We start from the raw sequence: 16,568 nt of genomic DNA, 5'->3' as shown, positions 1-16,568 counted from the left end.
AGAAAAGAAAGGTTCAGTACTTTTGTGAAGCATCACAGCACAGTTGAATTATATATAGCAAATATAAATGTAATATGGATGGTGTTAAGAGATGAATGGGAGGGGTTGAATGGATCTGAAGGGTGGGACTAATAACAACAAGATAACCAATGTAAAATGTACGGGGTCTGTAAAATGTATATAGGTTCAGAAATGTTGTGAAAGAGCACCATTACAAATAGAAATTAAACTGGATGGATATCAGAAATAGAGGAAGGACTAAAAACAAACCACATATAACTGTTGTAAAATAGATTGTCTGTAAAATGTGTATAATATGTATAAACTGAAGGTAGAAGCCTAAGTGTTATTGTTTATTAGTTTACTCCAATTGGAGGAGGGGTGGTAGGGTTTGCGGGGGAAAATAAAGGTATATTCAAAAAGTATGTATATACAGTGGGGCAAAAAAATATTTAGTCAGCCACCAATTGTGCAAGTTCTCCCACTTAAAAAGATGAGAGGCCTGCAATTTTCATCATAGGTACTTCAACTATGACAGACAAAATGAGAAAAAAAATCCAGAAAATCACATTGTAGGATTTTTTATGAATTCATTTGGCAAATTATGGTGGAAAATAAGTATTTGGTCACCTACAAACAAGCAAGATTTCTGGCTCTCACAGACCTGTAACTTCTTCTTTAAGAGCCTCCTCTGTCCTCCACTCGTTACCTGTATTAATGGCATCTGTTTGAACTTGTTATCAGTATAAAAGACACCTGTCCACAACCTCAAACAGTCACACTCCAAACTCCACTATGGCCAAGACAAAAGAGCTGTCAAAGGACACCAGAAACAAAATTGTAGACCCGCACCAGGCTGGGAAGACTGAATCTGCAATAGGTAAGCAGCTTGGTTTGAAGAAATCAACCGTGGGAGCAATTATTAGGAAATGGAAGACATACAAGACCACTGATAATCTCCCTCGATCTGGGTCTCCATGCAAGATCTCACCCCATGGGGTCAAAATGATCACAAGAACGGTGAGCAAAAATCCCAGAACTACACGGGGGGACCTAGTGAATGACCTGCAGAGAGCTGGGACCAAAGTAACAAAGACTACCATCATTAACACACTACGCCGCCAGGGACTCAAATCCTGCAGTGTCCCCCTGCTTAAGCCAGTACATGTCCAAGCCCGTCTGAAGTTTGCTAGAGAGCATTTGGATGATCCAGAAGAAGATTGGGAGAATGTCATATGGTCAGATGAAACCAAATATAACTTTTTGGTAAAAACTCAACTCGTCGTGTTTGGAAGACAAAGAATGCTGAGTTGCATCCAAAGAACACCATACCTACTGTGAAGCATGGGGGTGGAAACATCATGCTTTGGGGCTGTTTTTCTGAAAAGGGACCAGGACGACTGATCCGTGTAAAGGAAAGAATGAATGGGGCCATGTATCGTGAGATTTTGAGTGATAACCTCCTTCCATCAGCAAGGGCATTGAATATGAAACGTGGCTGGGTCTTTTAGCATGACAATGATCCCAAACACATCGCCCGGGCAACGAAGGAGTTGCTTAGTAAGAAGCATTTCAAGGTCCTGGAGTGGCCTAGCCAGTCTCCAGATCTCAACCGCATAGAAAATCTTTGGAGGGAGTCGAAAGTCTGTGTTGCCCAGCAACAGCCCCAAAACATCACTGCTCTAGAGGAGATCTGCATGGAGGAATGGGCCAAAATACCAGCAACAGTGTGTGAAAACCTTGTGAAGACTTACAGAAAACGTTTGACCTCTGTCATTGCCAACAAAGGGTATATAACAAAGTATTGAGATAAACTTTTGTTAGTGACCAAATACTTATTTTCCACCATAATTTGCAAATAAATTCATAAAAAATCATACAATGTGATTTTCTGGATTTTTTAAATCATTTTGTCTGTCATAGTTGAAGTGTACCTATGATGAAAATTACAGGCCTCTCTCATCTTTTTAATTGGGAGAACTTGCACAATTGGTGGCTGACCCAATGTATGTGTGTATATGTATGAATGTTTATGTATACATACATACCCATATATATATGTGTGTGTGTGTGTGTGTGTGTGTGTGTGTGTGTGTGTGTGTGTGTGTGTGTGTGTGTGTGTGTGTGTATGCATGTATGACAGTTGAAGTCGGAAGTTTACATACACTCAGGTTGGAATCATTAAAACTCGTTTTTCAACCACTCCACAAATTTCTTGTTAACAAACTATAGTTTTGGCAAGTCAATTAGGACATCTACTTTGTGCATGACACAAGTAATTTTTCCAACAATTGTTTACAGACAGATTATTTCACTTAAAATTCACTGTATCACTAAGTGAACACTAAGTTCACTGCCTTTAAACAGCTTGGAAAATTCCAGAAAATTAAGTCGTGGCTTTAGAAGCTTCTGATTGTGAAATGTCATTCTTAAAATGAAGTGGTGATCCCTGTCTTAGGTCAGTTAGGATCACCACTTTATTTTAAGAATGTGAAATGTCGTAATAGTAGGGAGAATGATTTATTTCAGCTTTTTTTTCTTTCATCACATTCCCAGTGGGTCAGAAGTTTACATACACTCAATTAGTATTGGGTAGCATTGCCTTTAAATTGTTTAACTTGGGTCAAACGTTTCAGGTAGCCAGCCTTCCACAAGCTCCCCACAATAAGTTGGGTGCATTTTGGCCGATTCCTTCTGACAGAGCTGGTGTAACTGAGTCAGGTTTGTAGGCCTCCTTGCTCGCACACGCTTTTTCAGTTCTGCCCACAAATCTTCTATAGGATTGAGATCATGGCTTTGTGATGGCCACTCCAATACCTTGACTTTGATATCCTTAAGCCAACTTTGGAAGTATGCTTGGGGTCATTGTACATTTGGAAGGACCCATTGGCGACCAAGCTTTATCTTCCTGACTGAGGTCTTGAGATGTTGCTTCAAGATATCCACATGTTTTTCCTCCCTCATGAAGCCATCTATTTTGTGAAGTGCACCATTCCCTCCTGCAGCAAAACACCTCCACAACATGATTGTGCCACCCCCGTGCTTCACGTTTGGGATGGTGTTCTTCGGCTTGCAAGCAATCCCCCTTTTTCCTCCGAACATAATGATGGTCATTATGGCCAAACAGTTCTATTTTGGTTTCATCAGACCAGAGGACATTTCTCCAAAAAGTACGATATTTGACCCCATGTGCAGTTGCAAACCATAATCTGGCTTTGTTATGGCGGTTTTGTAGCAGTGGCTTCTTCCTTGCTGAGCAGCCTTTCAGGTTATGTCGATATAGGACTTGTTTTTACTGTGGATATAGATACTTTTATACCTGTTTCCTCCAGCATCTTCACAAGGTCCTTTGCTGTTATTCTGGGATTGATTTGCACTTTTCGCACCAAAGTACGTTCATCTCTAGGAGATTGAACGTGTCTCCTTCCTGAGCGGTATGACGGCTGCGTGTTCCCATGGTGTTTATACTTGTGTACTATTGTTTATACAGATGAACATGGTACCATCAGACATTTGGAAATTGCACCCAAGGATGAACCAGACTTGTGGAGGTCTACAAATATTTTTCTGACGTTCTTGGCTGATTTCTTTAGATTTTCCCACGATATCAAGCAAAGAGACACTGATTTTGAAGGTAGGCCTTGAAATACATCCACAGGTACTGTCACGGTTGTGTGGAGAGACAGACCAAGGCGCAGCGTGATTAAAGTTCCACATATTTATTTACGCGAAACTTCCAAACAAAAAGACTAACCGTGACATCAGAGGTGCCACATGCACTAACTCAAAACAATATCCCACAAAACACAGGTGGGAAAAAGGCTACCTAAATATGATCCCCCAATTAGAGGAAGCGATTTCTAGCTGCCTCTAGTTGGGAACCATACCAAGCACACCAACATAGAAATAAATATACTAGATCACCCCCTAGTCGTCACGCCCTGACCTACTACACCATAGAGAACCAAGGGCTCTCTATGGTCAGGGCGTGACAGTACTCCCCCAAAGGTGCGGACTCCGGCCGCAAAACCTGAAACAAAATGGGGAGGGTGGGGGGGTGATTAGTGGCGGCTCTGGTGCAGGTCGTAGCCCCCACCCAGGACCCAGATCCGGCCATGGCACCGGGCTGAATGCCGTCCCTGGACTGGGAATTGGCGCAAAGGAGGGCTCCGGCCATGGAGCTTGGTTGGACGCCGTGCCTGGATTGGGCACCGGCGCAAAGGAGTACTCCAGCCATGGAGCTGGGTTGGACGCCGTGCCTGGACTGGGCACCGGTGTAGATGAAGTCTCCAGCCATTGAGCTGGGTTGGCCGCCGTGCCTAGACTGGGCACCGGCGCAGAGGAAGGCTCCTGTCCTGGAGCTGGACTGGACACCGTGCCTGGACTGGGCATCGGCGTAGAGGAAGGCTCCGGTCTTGGAGCTAGATTGGACACCATGTATCGACTGGGCATCGGCATAGAGGATTCCGGACTGTGGACCGCCGCAGGAGGTTCCGGACTGTGGAACGCCGCAGGAGGTTCCGGACTGTGGACCGCCGCAGGAGGTTCCGGACTGTGGACCGCCGCCGGCAGCTCTGGACTGTGAATGCGCACTGGAGGCCTAGTGCGTGGAGCCGGTACAGGTGGCACCGGACTGGTGACATGCTCTTCAGGGCTAGTGCGAGGAGGACATACCAGACTGGGGAGGCGCACTGAAGGCCTGATGCGTGGGGCCTGCACAGGTTGCACCGGACTGGTGACACGCACTTCAGGGTGAGTGCGAGGAGGAAGCACAGGACGTACCGGACTGGGGACATGCACTTCAGGGCGAGTGCGTGGAGGAGACACAGGACGTACCGGACTGGAGAGGCGCACTGGAGGCTAGATACGTGGAGCCAGCCCAGGTTTCACCGGACTGATGACACGTTCTTCCAAACGCCTGCATTGCCGCATACTCCTAGCCAACTCCATTCTCCGGTATCCCTCCTCACACTGTTCCATCGAATCCCAGGTGGGCTCTGGTACTCTCGTTGGGTCGACCGACCATCTCGCTATCTCCTCTCAGGTGGTCTCTGGCTCTTCCCTCTGCTCAGCCGCCAGCTCCATGTGCCGCCCCCCCCCAAAAATATTGGGGTTTCTGTGGCCGTGGTCTGACGACACGCTCCTCCAGAGTTTGCCATTCGGGCTCTGGCACTCTCCTCGGCTCAACCGGCCACCCCTTGTGCCCCCCCCCCCAAATCTTGGTTGTCCTTGGGGTTTCTGTGGCCGCGAACCCTGGCGTCGTCGCTGTCCTCCATTATTACCTTCCGTCTGCCACCAAGGAAGGGTATCGCATCCACCCATCATTTCTTCCCATGTCCAAAACTCCTTCACCTGGTGAACATGCTGCTTGGTCCTGGTTTGGTGGGATAGTCTGTGACGGTTGTGTGGAGAGACAGACCAAGGCGCAGCGTGATTAAAGTTCCACATATTTATTTACGCGAAACTTCCGAACAAAAAGAAACAAACAACGAACCGTGACATCAGTGGTGCCACATGCACTAACTCAAAACAATATCCCACAAAACACAGGTGGGGAAAAAGGCTACCTAAATATGATCCCCAATTAGAGGCAACGATTTCTAGCTGCCTCTAATTGGGAACCATACCAAGCACACCAACATAGAAATAAATATACTAGATTACCCCCTAGTCACGCCCTGACCTACTACACCATAGAGAACCAAGGGCTCCTCCAACCAAGGTACACCTACAATTGACTCAAATTATGTAAATTCGCCTATCAGAAGCTTCTAAAGCCATGACATAATTTTCTGGAATTTTCCAAGCTGTTTAAAGGCACAGTCAACTTAGTGTATGTAAACTTCTGACCCACTGGAATTGTGATACAGTGAATTATAAGTGAAATAATCTGTCTGTAAACAATTGTTGGAAAAATTACTTGTCATGCACAAAGTAGATGCCCTAACCGACTTGCCAAAACTATAGTTTGTTAACAAGAAATTTGTAGAGTGGTTGAAAAACGAGTTTTAATGATTCCAACCTAAGTGTATGTTAACGTCCGACTTCAACTGTATATGTATATATATTTTTACCCATAAAATATATGGGGTATTGGAAATGATGCAGACAATTACATTGATGGAAGCAACAATCTTTCTGCAATATTAAAGCTGATCCACCCCTTAAAAAACGCAACAGCACAGCACACTGAATGTCTATGACAGTACACTGTCTGCTGAAGGTAGGTGCTCCAGTCCCTACAATACAACACACTGCTCTCACACAGGGTACTGTACTACAATACAATGCATTTGTGTTACAGCACACTGGCTTTACTGCTGTGTTTAAAGAGGGAAGGTTAACCAGGTGGAACAATATGCTTTAGTCCTCCTCAGGGTTAGTCTGTATGTCTGTCACTCTGTTGTTGTGGAAGTAGAGAGAATGCCCAGAGTCCACCTCAGGGTTAGTCTGTCTGACTGTCACTCTGGTGTTGTAGAAGTAGAGAGAACACCCAGAGTCCACCTCAGGGTTAGTCTGTCTGACTGTCACTCTGGTGTTGTGGAAGTAGAGAGAACGCCCAGAGTCCACCTCAGGGTTAGTCAGTCTGACTGTCACTCTGGTGTTGTGGAAGTAGAGAGAACGCCCAGATTCCACCTCAGGGTTAGTCTGTCTGACTGTCACTCTGGTGTTGTGGAAGTAGAGAGAACGCCCAGAGTCCACCTCAGGGTTAGTCAGTCTGACTGTCACTCTGGTGTTGTGGAAGTAGAGAGAACGCCCAGAGTCCACCTCAGGGTTAGTCAGTCTGACTGTCACTCTGGTGTTGTGGAAGTAGAGAGAACGCCCAGAGTCCACCTCAGGGTTAGTCTGTCTGACTGTCACTCTGGTGTTGTGGAAGTAGAGAGAACGCCCAGAGTCCACCTCAGGGTTAGTCTGTCTGACTGTCACTCTGGTGTTGTGGAAGTAGAGAGAACGCCCAGAGCATCACAGGCTGGATGTGTTGGGATGTTATATGACCTCTGAATGTAAACATTAGTGGAGAGGGGAAGGGCTCTGCTCAGCCCCAGCTGCATCCTACATGTTACCCTATTCCTTTTGTAGTGCACCGCTATTGACCAGGACCCATAGCGGATAGGGCGCCATTTGGTACGCAACCCCAGTCTGGTAGCTGTTGGAAGGTACAGAGGAGGGTAGGCCTACAGGGTTGGTAGGGACAGGGTTGGGAGGGACAGGGCTGGGAGGGACAGGGCTGGAAGGTACAGAGGAGGGTAGGCCTACAGGGTTGGGAGGGACAGGGTTGGGAGGGACAGGGCTGGGAGGGACAGGGCTGGAAGGTACAGAGGAGGGTAGGCCTACAGGGTTGGGAGGGACAGGGTTGGGAGGGACAGGGTTGGGAACAATGTTGGTGATAAAGCTAGATTGAGTGAAGACAGAGAAATGTAGGCTGAATCCCTCATACTCTGGTGTTTAAGTCTGGATAGAGAGACTATACTGTATATATAGCTCCTGAAAGTAAAACCTTCTCCCTGCCTGCAGCCTTCCTCATATCACCTGCCCCCGAGCACTCCTCCTTCCCCTCACTCCTCTTTTATCTCCTCCCTCCCTCCCCCTTTCTCTCTCCCTCCCTCCCCACTATCTCTCTTACTCCCTCTCACTCCTTAATTCTTTCTTCTCCTGCCCGCAGCAAAATATTGTTTCTATCCTATCTAATCTGTTGAGATTAAGTGGTAATGCCGTCCCAAGCAGACACACATACTGTAGCTTTATAATACAGTCCCAAGCGGAGGTACACACAACGCTGGTTCAGAAACGCATAGCTGGGTCTGTGGGTCAGATGTCCATAGCAGGGTTGGTCCTGAATGGCACCCTGTTCTCTATATAGGTCACTACTTTTGATCCGGGTCCAAAAGTATATATATAGGGAATAGGGTGCCATTTGGGACGCAGCCTAGGTCAGCAGTACAGGAAGCAGTCATGGGGGTAAAGGCCATGCCATCAACACCCTGCCTCTTCATATCTCTGAGTGGATGAAGAACATGTTTACACCCTCCCGGGGGCCTAGGGAGATATCAGATGTCTCACACTACTGCAGTCTTAATCCTCACACAGATTCCTAGTGCTCCTTCACTGCTATGTACTGTTGAGAGGAAGCAACATTTGATAAACATGTTGTGATATTTACATTCACCGCTACTGATTATACTACTGTGAATCAAGTGTCTCAGTGTAGGATTGCTGCTCTAGGATCAGTTTTGCCTTTTAGATCATAATGAATACGATTATTTAATGACAGGGAGGACCTGATCTGAAATCAGCACTCCTACTCTGAGACACTTGATACATACAGCCCAGGTGTTAAAATATCATCAAATACTTTAATCCTCTCATCCCTCTCTCTTTTCTCGCTCCTCTAGCCGGTGTGGACTACGTAGGGATCAGTCGTAACCTGGATTTTGCCCCGGGGGTCAGCCAGCAGACGTTCAGGGTGACCATCCTGGATGACCTGGGTCAGCCGGTGCTGGAGGGGACCAAGACATTCGAGCTGGTCCTCCGCATGCCCATGAACGGCATCCTGGGAGAACCGGGGAAGGCCACCATCCTCATCAACGACTCCGTCTCCGACCGTGAGTGAATCGGGCTCTGGCCAAAAGGCTCTGCACTATGTAGGGAATAGAGTGCCATTTGGGACACAGTCCTAGTCACAATGTTTCTGACTGTGAGTGAACCTATCTGATTTGTTAGGACGTGTTTAATTATCAATGAGATCTAATATAGATTAATATGAGCAATGGCATTTTATTCAGGAGTTTAGAAAACCTATCATACCTTGCTCTGACAAAACAGGGCATCTCTGAAACACATCAACACCAATAAAGGTGATTGATCAATGCTGCCACCTAAAGCTTTGGTGTCACGTTACTGTAAGTCTCCTTATCAAAGCATTTATAAAGCCTTTTTAAAGGCTTATAGTGCATTATAAGATCAGCTGTAGACAGTTATGAGCATTATGTCATGGTTATGATCAACACTGTTTCACGAAGCACTTGATCTAACGTAGATGATTTATTGATGTGATTGTCCTCTAACAGTGCCCAAGGTGCAGTTCCGTGATGCCATGCACACGGGGCATGAGAACTCCGGTCAGATCTCAGTCATGGTGTATCGTAGTGGAGACATCAGTTACAGGTCAACGGTCCGCTGTTATACCAGACAGGGCACCGCTCAGGTTATGATGGACTTCAACGAACGACCCAACACAGACGCTTCCATCATCACCTTCCTACCAGGTAACACTGAAATCTCTTCTGTAAAAGACTGTAGAAGACCAGGAAACACACTGACACAAGAAACACCTCATAGGCCAAAAGGGTATAGTTTCTCTGCGCATTTGGAACCCTTCAAAATATTAGATTTTTCAACAACTGGTTACCCCTTTTTGGTAATGTATCTCAATCTCTCTCCCTCTTTCTCCTCCCATCTCCATCTCTCTATCACTCCCCTCTCTCTCCAGGGGAGGTGGAGAAGCCGTGTGTTCTGTCGCTGGTTGATGACACGGAGCATGAGGAGGAGGAGGAGCTGAGGCTGCTGTTGGGGTCGCCCCGCAGTGAGTCTCCGTTCGGAGCGTCCATCGGGAAACAGAACGAGACTCTGGTCAAGATCATGGACGACGCAGACAGTAAGACTGACTGACTCACAGATGGAATCTTTTCATCTGGAGACAATAAAATAAGTTGCACACTCTATAATAGTCCCAGATACTTATTACATTACTTTTTTAAATTTTCTCAAATTCATGATCTGCTAGTCTGCATCCTGTTGACTTGTTTTGGTGTGTGTCATTTACAACTCATTCTACTCTGTTAGTCTGTCACCTTGTTTAGTTCATATCACCTATCACACTGCTCCAATGTCTGACTCTGTGACCCTCATCCATGCTATCCCCAGAGGCCATCATCAAGTTTGGGGAGACTAAGTTCAGCGTGAGTGAGCCTAGCGGGGCAGGCCAGGTGTCCATGGTGAAGATCCCAGTGCTGAGGGTAGGAGACACCTCCAAGGTCTCTGTGGTCCGCGTCCACACCAAGGACGGATCAGCCACCTCCGGAGAGGACTACCATCCTGTATCTGAAGGTGAGAAATATTACAACACCTCACACATCAACCTCTCACGTCAATAAGGACATGAGTTTTTCCTGATAATGTGATCTGATTAGGAAAATATCCTGACCCTAATACTATGTAAATAATCAACTTGATAAGGTAACTCCGTCAGTATCTGCAGTGTATAGATGTTTCCTGTTTAACCTAGAGCCGTGTTGTTGTTGTTTACCCCAGACATTGAGTTCAAGGAGGGTGACACAGAGCACTACATCGAGGTGGAGATCTTGTTTGATGGAGTCAGAGAGATGAGAGAAGCCTTCACGGTCCACCTGAAACCTGATGAGAACATGGTGGCTGAGACGCAGGTGAGGACTGGAACAATAACATCACATAGACTCAGCAATATGACGTTGACCCAAGTAGCAGGATGAACGGAGAATATCGCAGATAAGCGCGATGCAGTCACGCAGAGTATTTGCGCATGTGCATGGGTACACTTCACTTACCTTCGACGTGAAAGCTGAGGGACAGGAACAAGAGAGAAGTTTAGTTGTTGCGTTAGTCGCCCCTGATACATCACTACCTTTTAACAACACTTTTCTTTTTGATCTGTTTATGTTCTGTCTGTCCTCAGATGAATAAGGCCATTATCTACATAGAGGAGACCAACAGCATGGCGGACGTCACCTTCCCCTCCGTCCCCCAGGTGTTCTCCCTACTGCAGTATGACGACACCTCCAGAGCCAGACACACCCCCCCAGTGGCAGGCTACCCCGTCGTCTGTGTCACGGTACGGAGAATGGTTTATCACGGCTTTTAACCTCCCAGTCCAGGGTTTCGTCCCAAATGGCACCCTATTCTCTGTTTTATGCACCTACTTTTGAGCAGAGTCCCATAGGGAAGTGCACTATATAGGGAATATGATGCCATTTAGGACATAGGCCAGGGCATCATTGTATTCACTGTCTGCTCTTAATTTGCATAAAAAACCAAGTCGTTTCTTTGGCTTAGGAATATGTCAATTAGGATTCAATTAGGATTTAATTTGATATTGAAGATGAGTGATGTTGATGAACAATGCAAATTTTCCCTATACATTACAGTATATTTTGCCTCATTCCCAAACACGGTCTCCTCTCTCCTCCCTCTCTCAGGCTTGTAACCCTAAGTACCCTGACTACGACAAGACTGGCTCCATCTGCATCAGTGAGCACATCAATGACACGCTGACACGCTATCGATGGTTGGTCAGCGCTCCAACCAGCCTGGACGGGGTCACCAGCTCCATGAGAGAGGTGGACTTTGATACCTTCTTCTCCTCCTCCAAGATCATCACCTTGGACTCTGTCTATTTCCAGGTAGAGAACACATTATCTGTGAATTTGGACAGACTCAGACAACGAGTTGAAACTAAAGTGAATTATTTAGTTCATGATGGGATTGAGTTGACTGTATTGATGTGACTGAGTTGACTGTATTGATGGGATTGAGTTGACTGTATTGATGTGACTGAGTTGACTGTATTTATGGGATTGAGTTGACTGTATTGATGCGACTGAGTTGACTGTATTGATGTGACTGAGTTGACTGTATTGATGTGACTGAGTTGACTGTATTGATGTGACTGAGTTGACTGTATTGATGTGACTGAGTTGACTGTATTGATGTGACTGAGTTGACTGTATTGATGCGACTGAGTTGACTGTATTGATGTGACTGAGTTGACTGTATTGATGTGACTGAGTTGACTGTATTGATGGGATTGAGTTGACTGTATTGATGCGACTGAGTTGACTGTATTGATGCGACTGAGTTGACTGTATTGATGCGACTGAGTTGACTGTATTGATGTGACTGAGTTGACTGAGTTGACTGTATTGATGCGACTGAGTTGACTGTATTGATGTGAGATGTGTGTCTCTCCCTCCAGGCTGGCTCTAGGGTGCAGTGTGCAGCTCGTGCTGTGAACTCTAACGGAGATGAGGGCCTGGAACTCAGCAGCTTCATAGTCTCCATCAGTATAGAGGATGGTATGTGCCAGCCTCGTGTGGTGGGTACAGTGGGCGCTGAGCCCTTCTCTGCCAAGCTACGCTACACCGGAGCAGAGGACCCAGACCACCCCAACCTCATCAAGATCACTGTCACCATGCCACACATAGACGGTGAAGAACACAGAGAGACTTCTATCTTCTTTCTCTTTCTATTTCTCTCTCTCTTTCCCGCCCCCGCCTTTCTCTCTCCTAACCCCTTGTCTCCCCTCTCTTCTCTCCTCTCCTCTCCCAGGCATGCTCCCTGTGGTCTCCACCCGTCCTATGTCTAACTTTGAGCTGACGTTGAGTCCTGATGGTACTCGTGTGGGGAACCACCGCTGTTCTAACCTGCTGGACTACACTGAGGTCAAGACCCGCCACGGCTTCATAACCAACGCCACCAAGAACCCTGAGGCGATCGGGGAGACCTCTCCCTACCAGTACAGCACCCCCCCTGAGGGGATCTAGCGTACTGCGCTTCTACAAGAATCTCAACCTAGAGGCCTGTCTATGGGAGTTCACTAGTTACTATGACATGTCTGAGCTACTGTCAGACTGTGGAGGGACCATCGGTACAGACGGACAGGTGAGAGCAGTGTGTGGGAAGAGGTGTTATGGTGATTTCTTGGGAAGAGGTGTTATGGTGATTTCTTGGGAAGAGGTGTTATGGTGATTTCTTGGGAAGAGGTGTTATGGTGATTTCTTGGGAAGAGGTGTTATGGTGATTTCTTGGGAAGAGGTGTTATGGTGATTTCTTGGGAAGAGAAATATACTTGCTCAGTATTTGTCCTTTCCTATAACAGTTCTTGTAATTTTCCTTTCACAGACACAATCCTTTACAGCCACTTATCTGTTAGCTACCTCTTGAGATGCCCCTCTCAGACAATGTTCTTCTAAACCCCATGTTAACCTCACCACTAATAACTAACCAAACACAGTGCTTTATGGATTCCCACAACTCCTCATGTGGCCTACTACTTATCTTGTCAAAATGCCTTCTCCAGCATTCACGGCATTAAAACCTTCTGCTCTTTTCTGTACTGTGCTCTTTAAAACAGCTGCTGCTGTGTTGAGGGAGGGACTGCTCTTACAGGTCTTAAACTCTCCCTTAAACTCCCTCCCTACTTCCCTCCCTCCCTAACCCTCCCTGAGTGGAGATCTTAAACCCTGGTCACATGCTTCAGTGCTCCTGTCATGTAGATTTCCCTTGGAAACCTCCAGTCACTTCAGTGTAGTTAAATCCCAGTCAGTCTATTAGTTCACTAACACTTAATTAAGTGGGCTGCGGTCATAAAGAGATGCCTGCAGAGAGAAGAGATGCCTGCAGAGAGAAGAGATGCCTGCAGAGAGAAGAGATGCCTGCCAGAGAGAAGAGATGCCTGCAGAGAGAAGAGATGCCTGCAGAGAGAAGAGATGCCTGCAGAGAGAGAGAGATGCCTGCAGAGAGAAAGAGAGAGAGAGAGAGAGAGAAAGAGAGAGAGATGCCTGCAGAGAGAAGAGATGCCTGCAGAGAGAAGAGATGCCTGCAGAGAGAAGAGATGCCTGCAGAGAGAAGAGATGCCTGCAGAGAGGGAGAGAGAGAGAGAGAGATGCCTGCAGAGAGAGAGAGAGAGATGCCTGCAGAGAGAGAGAGATGCCTGCAGAGAGAAAGAGAGAGAGAGAGAGAAAGAGAGAGAGATGCCTGCAGAGAGAAGAGATGCCTGCAGAGAGAATAGATGCCTGCAGAGAGAGAGAGAGAGATGTCTGCAGAGAGAAAGAGAGAGAGAGAGAGAGAGAGAGAGAGAAAGATAGAGAGATGCCTGCAGAGAAAGAAGAGAGAGAGAGATGCCTGCAGAGAGAGAGAGAGAGAGAGAGAGAGATGCCTGCAGAAAGAAGAGATGACAGCAGAGAGAAGAGATGTCTGCAGAGAGAAAGAGATGCCTGCAGAGAGAAGAGATGCCTGCAGAGAGAGAGAGAGAGATGCCTGCAGAGAGAGAGAGACTGCCTGCAGAGAGAAAGAGAGAGAGAGAGAGAGAAAGTAGAGAGAGATGCCTGCAGAGAAAGAGAGAGAGAGATGCCTGCAGAAAGAAGAGATGCCTGCAGAGAGAAGAGATGCCTGCAGAGAGAAGAGATGCCTGCAGAGAGAAGAGATGCCTGCAGAGAGAATAGATGCCTGCAGAGAGAGAGAGAGGAGAGAGATAGTTGCCCAGAGAGAAGAGAGAGAGAGAGAGAGAGACGAGAGAGAGAAAGAGAGAGAGATGCTTTGCAGAGAAAGAGAGAGAGAGATGCCTGCAGAGAGAGAGAGAGAGAGAGAGAGAGAGAGAGATGCCTGCAGAAAGAAGAGATGACAGCAGAGAGAAGAGATGTCTGCAGAGAGAAGAGATGCCTGCAGAGAGAAGAGATGCCTGCAGAGAGAGAGAGAGAGATGCCTGCAGAGAGAGAGAGATGCCTGCAGAGAGAAAAAGAGAGAGAGAGAGAGATGCCTGCAGAGAAAGAGAGAGAGAGATGCCTACAGAGAGAGAGAGAGAGATGCCTGCAGAAAGAAGAGATGACAGCAGAGAGAAGAGATGTCTGCAGAAAGAGAGAGAGTAAAGGGCATCGTAAATCAACAGTGCATGTAGAATTTACGAGAGGCTAACTGCTTATCCAATTTAAGGTTATTCATAATGTTTGGTTGAAAAGACACCAACTCCATGGAATATCACTAAATTCTATGTCAAGTGAAATTCATTTTGCAAGATAAATGAGACTGTAAATGGAAGAAGATGTGACTGAGTTATGATACATAGGAAGTATAAGATAATGATATTTTATGGAGGCAGTCATCATCATTCTCTTCTAAAGTAAACCTCCTCCACACTTTATGACTTTCCTTCTGGCAGGTTCCAATCCAGTGTCAGCCCCTTTGTTTACCCTAACTGAAAGAAGTTCATATTCGGACAAGACAGAGCTTTGTGGGAGAGGTTGGAGTTGATTACCACTTAGTAATCCTGAATGTCAGGGTCTGCCTTAGTACCATTTACCAACATTGGTTTACCTTTGTCAATGTCCCTCCTATCTGCAGGTTTGATGTGCTGTTTCTAGTCGCTGGCAGCCATGTGATAACAGACTGTTTTAAGTATCACTGTGTTGTTTTAAGTAAGATCCATAACTAACAAAGAGAATGAGACCCCGCCAGGTACTATAGACATGCCTCTATTCACCCAGAAACCCTATACCCCTACTGCAGCGACTAAAAATGTCACATCCATATGAGCTGTCTTACAGGTGAGTTGTACTGTAAGCTTCAATCAGTGTGGCCAGGCGGAACAAACATAAAGACTCAACAACAGCTCTAGTCTAGAGGATCATTATTTGTGCCCCTGTGTTCTCTCTGACATGATTGGCCCTTAAGGGGCCGACTGACTGACTGGGAAGCTGGGGGGGCTGAGTAGAGAGGTTGCGGGCTACAGAGAGACTGAGTCACACCGAGTTTGGGGCCCCAGGCTGGCCTCTCACCGTGCTGGGACTGACTGTCTCTCTGTGTCTGTGTGTCATGGTGAGAGGCTTTGTCCCCAGCTTATCAGACCACAGGAATCCATTAGGTCTCAGCAGACAGTGCCAGGGTCATACAGCAAATCATCTGCCTCAGCTCTCTGGGTTCTACCAGTTCTCTTAACTCTAACTCTCTCTGGGTTCTACCAGTTCTCTTAACTCTAACTCTCACTGGGTTCTACCAGTTCTCTTAACTCTAACTCTCTCTGGGTTCTACCAGTTCTCTTAACTCTCTCTCCGCTTTCCTTCTCTCTCCTCTCGCTCTCTCTCTACTTTTCTCCTCGCCATTCTCTCTCTCTCTCGCTCTCTCGCTCTCACTTTTCTCCTCCTTATTCTTCTCTCTCTGCTCTCTCTCTCTATTTTCTCCTCTTCATTCTCTCTCTCTTTCTCTCTCTCACTCTCTCTCACTTTTCTCCTCTTCATTCTCTCTCTCTTTCTCCTCTCTCTCTCTCTCTCACTTTTCTCCTCTTCATTCTCTCTCTCTCTCTCTCTCTCTCTCACTTTTCTCCTTCTTCATTCTCTCTCTCTCTCTCTCTCTCACTTTTCTCCTCTTCATTCTCTCTCTCTCTCTCTCTCTCATTTTTCTCCTCTTCATTTTCTCTCTCTCTCTCTCTCACTTTTCTCCTCTTCTCTCTCGCTCTCGCTCTCTCTCTCGCTCTCTCTCTCTCTCACTTTCTCCTCTTTATTCTCTCTCTCTCTCTCTCACTTTTCTCCTCTTCATTCTCTCTCTCTCTCTCTCCTTCTCATCATTTTTCTCCTCTTCATTTTCTCTCTCTCTCTCTCTCACTCTCTTTTCTCCTCTTCATTTTCTCTCTCTCTCTCTCTCTCTCTCTTCTCCTCTTCATTCTCGCTCTCTCTCGCTCTCTCTCTCGCTCTCTCTCACCTTTCTCCTCTTCTCTCTCGCTCTCTCTCTCACTTTTCTCCTCTTCATTCTCTCTCTCTCTCTCA

General features: G+C 46.6%; 1 pseudogene; it reads left to right on the top strand.

The window, feature by feature from the left end:
* The window catches only part of LOC109909103 (FRAS1-related extracellular matrix protein 2-like), a 107,690-nt pseudogene that overhangs the window by 64,475 nt on the left and 26,647 nt on the right, over positions 1 to 16,568 (top strand).

The sequence above is a fragment of the Oncorhynchus kisutch genome, linkage group LG18, assembly GCF_002021735.2.
Source record: "Oncorhynchus kisutch isolate 150728-3 linkage group LG18, Okis_V2, whole genome shotgun sequence".
Taxonomy (NCBI): Eukaryota; Metazoa; Chordata; class Actinopteri; order Salmoniformes; family Salmonidae; genus Oncorhynchus; species Oncorhynchus kisutch.
The sequence above is the reverse complement of the archived record's forward strand: the minus strand, read 5'-3'. Positions and strand labels throughout refer to the sequence as shown.